The sequence below is a fragment of the Miscanthus floridulus genome, chromosome 7 (genome assembly GCF_019320115.1).
Source record: "Miscanthus floridulus cultivar M001 chromosome 7, ASM1932011v1, whole genome shotgun sequence".
Lineage (NCBI taxonomy): Eukaryota > Viridiplantae > Streptophyta > Magnoliopsida > Poales > Poaceae > Miscanthus > Miscanthus floridulus.
Window position 1 is genome coordinate 24,449,813 of NC_089586.1, and position 5,863 is coordinate 24,455,675.

The following is a 5,863-nucleotide window of genomic DNA, read 5'->3' on the forward strand; positions in this document are numbered from 1 at the left end:
GCCTCTCATTCGAGCAATCCAAGGTAAAAGTTTATTGGCATGCATACATAGGACTTGTTTAGTGCATCTAGTCATTCCTCATGTTTAATAGGCTCATTCATGAAAATCAAATGAATTTGATGCTTGTATGGTACCACTATTGCTTCTATGCTTAACTTGATCTAGTGGTAGCATATGACATGTTTGTGGGCTTGTGAACCTAGTGTTTGACCTAGAAAATGAGCTATAAGTGTTTAACTCAACATTGTCAAGATAATCCTTGAAACGAGGAGTGGAGAAGCTTGTCCTTGAATCAAACTGAGTTAAATAATCTTTGGCAAGTGTTCTAAATTGAACCAAATTTGGAAAAATGATCCTCACCCCATTGATTGACATTAATAATCTTAACCTATCGAAAATTGAACCTTTGTGGTCATTGATGACAAAGGAGGAGAAGTAATTCACAAAGATAGGGGGGGAGACACAAAGATAAAGAAAAGATGACAAAGGGGGAGAAATATCAAAGTAAAAGGGATCAATTACAATTTGAGCACACAAGTTGGGGGAGCAAGCTAATAAAATTGATTGGTGCATTTGTATGTGCATTACATATGTTTGCTTGCATGGCATAAGTTTTAAATTAAAATTTCCATACTTGTGTGGTGTATGCTAGTTGTAGGATTGAATGATGAAATGAAAAACTAGAATGCATAGGATGATAGTTAAATATACCTTGCTTACTTACTTTGTTTTCACAAGTGGTACTGGAGCCTTGCATATAATTTTGATCTCAATGAGGTATCTAGTGTTTGTGTTTTGCAAGTAATTCCAAGTGGTATCTAACTAACCATGGTGCTAAGGATGGTATATTTGGTGCACTCCAATTGGTATCACGCTTCAAAGGTCCATCTCTTATACCATAGCATCATTTGGTAGACATTGCCTTCCCACATTTCTAATCCATGCATATGTGCAAGCTTCAATCCAAACTCTTAGCACATATGTAGGGGGAGCAAATGCTACCAATGGGGTTCATGAAACTTGTCCATATTCTTTTACACATGGTAAATATGCTTGGGCAAGCAACATGGATTCAAATGAACTTCAACTCATATCTGTGTGAAAGGGTTGTCATCAATTACTAAAAAGGGGGAGATTGAAAGCACTAGTTTGGTTTTAGTTAATTGATGAAACCCTAAGTGCTAACCCGTTGCTCTAAGTGATCATGAGATAGGGTAGCACATTCCAAGTGGTGGAGCAAATGGTGAAAATCATGGTGGTGGTGATGGCCATGGTGATGATCAATTGCTCGGACTTGGAAAAGAAGAAAGAGAAAAACGAAAAGCTCAAGACAAAGGTGATATCCATAGGAGCTCTTTGTTTTGGTGATTAAGACACCTAGTGGGTGTGATCACATTTAGGATAGATAGTCGTACTATTAAGAGGGGTGAAACTCGTATCAAAATGCGGTTATCAAAGTGCCACTAGATGCTCTAACTCATTGCATATGCATTTAAATTCTAGTGAGTGCTAACACCCATGAAAATGTTTGTGAAAATATGCTAACACATGTGCACAAGGTGATACACTTAGTGGTTAGCACATTTGAGCAAGGGTGGATAAGTTGGTGAAGTCGAAGAGGTCACTAGCAGTGACCGGACGCTGCAGCGGACTCATCACCGGCGCATCCGGTCAGTGGTGCAGTGAAGAGTGCAGCGTCAGTCTCAGATCGGACGCTGGCAAGCGGAGGTGATCAGACACGACGCTTGTGCGTCCAGTCCCTGCTGACATACGTTGACGCAAGGTGTATCGCAAGGAAGGAATGAGCGGACGCAGGGGCACGTCTAGTCATGCTTGACCTCACACGTCCGGTCACATTTTGGTGGCTCTAGAACCTCTCTGTTGTTGACCAGACACGTGGTGGCACAGCGTCAGGTGAAGGAAGCAGCGTGTTCGGTCTCTGACAGTTGGTGCGCGGGCGTGCGAGGACCTGACGTGGGCACGGTGCGTCTAGTCGGCTTGCCCGCGTGTTCGGTCATGACTTAGCCATTTTACTAAGTCACTCGATCGTTGAAATCGCATGGCGAAGATCAAACACGGGGACATGTGGATGTCGATCCACGATCCGACGCTGGGGGCACGCATCCGGTCATACTGACTGGCGTGTCCGGTCGCCTCGAAACCAGTGAGGCAAAGGGGGCCAATGGCTCTTTTTGAAGGGGCTTCCTATTTAAGCCCCTTGGTCAGCTCTAGCTCACTCTCTTGGCCATTTTTAGAGGCTTGTAACACATTTATTACATCAGATAAGTCTTAGTGCAGTAGTCAACAAGTGTGGGCAATGAAGACATGCCACAAAGTAACCACAACATAATTATATAGGTCTAGCAGATCCAAAAACAAAAGGAATCGCTAAACATCTGGCGAATCCCAATATCACAGGCTTAGTTGGGTGTAGACATGACCTTATTCGTACGCCACTTCAATGTTGAAGTCCGGATCTTCCTCTGTTCAACAAAGCAAGGGTGAGTACAAAGTACTCAGCAAATCCAACCTTACCCTACAGAAGGGGATAACGGTATATGCATATGGATATATCAAGGATAAGGCTTGGTTTATTTGCATAAACATATATTTTTACACATGTAGGTTTTCATTTTATAAATACCTTTGTAAAAGACATATTTTCCATATATGATAGTATTTCTGAAAAGGGGGTTGGTCACAATTTTAAGTGTGTATGAACCCTTGTTCCCACAACACATGATAGACAACCATTCATTTTCAAAATCACACTCACTCTCCTGTTTTCACTCATCCCAACCCATCTAGTTGTTGAAACCAAACCATAACCCATCGGAGACTGTGGACACGGCTATCCGAATACATTTTACACTCTGTAGATGTACATTTTCACCACAAGTAGGGTATCGTAACTTAACACTATAGTGCAAGCATAGATCCATCAAAGTCATTACCCTCCACAGCTAAGTATTTGCGCTCACCACGGGAACACTAAGGCCACATCTCATAATAATTTACAGAGCTCTTTACATTTCATATAATTCATCAATTTCCACATACATCTCTTAGTGTCCCGTTGCACACTTGCCTCCAGGTGATTGCCATACCAACTAGAGGGATTTAGACTAAGCCCCGCCGCATACAGGGTTGAGTGGTTGTACGATAAAATGAGTTAGGCAAGATGAATCATCAACTCAGTCCTTAATCGAGATAAGGCGGATACAGGGTCGAGTGGTTGGTGTGTGCCATATGAGATGGGGAAAATTAGTTTGCTTGTTCTTAGCTAGTTGTTAATTAATGATTATTAGAATTATCATTGTTCATTAAGATTAGGGAAAAAGTGGGAGTGTTACAAGGAGGAGGTGCAGCAACAGCAGGAGCAAGCCAAGATCACCATATGGGGATGGAGAAGGGCGAGAGGAAGCATTAGTGGAAGGGGAGAGAGGAATTGAGGGAGCGGATGAAGCGTCGGGGGGAGGCGAACCTGTGGCTAGATAGGAACGGGAGAGGGGCATTGGGGCTAAGGTAATGCGGTGAAGCACTATATATATGAGAGAATTATGTATTTGGCACTGAAACAAATCAGTCTTTTGTATTTGGCACTTAAAATTTTGAACTTTCTTATCTGGAACCAAGTTAAAATTTCCTTCCCTATATGGCACTACCGTCCATTCCATCCATTCATCTGTTAGTTGACTATTTTGACTGCGTCAGTTTTTTCTTAGTGACCAACATATCCTCTGTTACGCACGCATCCAATTTCTCCCTGGACTTCCCGAGCGGCCAAGCGCTCCTGTCTCCCATGAGTCTGTGACCTTCTCCCCAAAAAACACCAAACCCTAGATTGATGGAAGGAGGAGGAGAGGATGATGGAGCAGAGGATGTTGTGGCCGGCGGTGCCTAGCACCAGCTACGCGTGCCCTCTAGCGGGTTGACCTCACCTGATGGAGCTAGGCTGTGGCGCGGTCGCGGCGGCAGGGCCGACGCTCTGGCTAGCCCATGGCGTGGCGGAGGTGGCACGGCCCCTCCGGCCAGTTAGCAGCGTGGCGACAGTGTCCAGCTACTATCTCCCATGCATCCGGTGAGGAAGCTTCGACGACGGCGCACAGAAGAGCAGCTAGCAGCGGCTCTGCCATACCCTTCCTTGACGGTATATGGTGGTGGATCTCGGTGCATCCTTCTCACCTCACCTCCCTGACTGGCCATGGTGGGTCCCTCCTCTTACAGATCCGGAGGCGACAGGGAGTGGGAGCCTCTTCCCCCACCACCACCAGCGGCCGCGTAGCCTCTTCCCCCACCGGCAGCGGCGGCGGCCCCTTTCCCTACCACCAACATCGGCCACGGCGGCCCCTTACCCCACCACCACCAGCGGCGGTGGCGACCCCTTCCCCCACCACAAGCAGCAGCAGCGGTTGCCCCTTCCCCCACTAGCGAGGATGCTCTGCGTCAAGGGCAGCAGCAGCTTCGATGTTGGCACCGGCCCTGCTCGCGTCCACGCCGTGGCCTGCAGCCTCCTCGTCGCCCTCTACCTTTGAATTGAGCTCATCTCTGTGGCTCCGTTAGCGCATCCTCCTGGTCGATGTGACTCTGTGCGATCTGGGAGTCGCCTTCCCCTTCAAGCACGGTTCCTCTAATTCGAATAGCCCATCGTCTCCTAACGCGAGCAGACCCTGGATGGCATGGTCACTGGCTGGCGGAGCCCAAGCGTGTGCCTCGACGGCCGCCTCTAGTCTACTGACTGCAAGGACGGCTGCCAGTTGTATGCTTGATTCCATGTTTCTATGTTTTTTCTTATAATGGTTTATATTTATATGTTTCAATGTGAGTGATTTCGATGTTTGATTCCCCAGAGGTGTGCTTTCCGATCAGATCCTGGGGAGCACGTGACGGCGGATGAACCGCTTGAGGTTCGTATGCGGATAGACTGCCATCCCCCACATGAGCTGGTGTTGGCGGCACCTCCACGGCCGCCGGTGGCGCGCGTCTCCCACCGGCAGAGGCAGTGCCTCTCTCTATCTGGTCTGGCAAGTTGCTATGAGACTGTCTCCAATGAATCACCTGGATGAAGACCCAGACCCAAAATGGATCATGGATGATACGTACATAATTAGTATCATTGGATAGATATTTAAATTTAGTTTTTTAATAAATATATTTGGAGATAGAAATATTATATGTATTTTCTATAAATTGAGTCAAAGTTATCGGCACACAAATCGTGACGACAAACATTTAGGGATAGAGGGAGTAATTCGTAGTTTCGGTGATTGAGCGAGAAATATGAGTACTTGTATACTTCTGATGTTCAATTGTGGAGAACTCTAGATGATTGGCTAGCTGAGACACCAGATACTCAACCCTATACTATTCTAAGCATTTGTGGAGAAATATCTGTTTGTTGTTGTCTTCATGTCTTGCGATGATCTGACAAGAATATAGGACTAACCAAACTGAGATGAGCGAGCTGCTAAACTGCATCAAACAATTTCTGACCAAGCTAACTAGACAGGGCAAATCCTTCCCGTGCTAAGCCTACCCCAGCGGAACCTGCTCTTGCCTTAGAATTTGAAATTTATTATTTATTTATTTGCAGACTTCGATTATCAAAATCACATATTTTAGTTCACAATATATTTGTGATATTTATAATTTTCTTATTTGACAACATATCCATCTATTATTTTTCTATTTGACATTATGTATTTCTGCTACAAAGAAGGGCATTCATGTCATTTTACCAGCCACTTGATGCTGTTACTAGCCCAAATGGACGGCAGTGCTATCTAGGGAAGAAAATTTTAACTTGATGTCAAATAAGAAAGTTTAAATTTTTTAGTGCCAAATGCGAATGACCGATTTATTT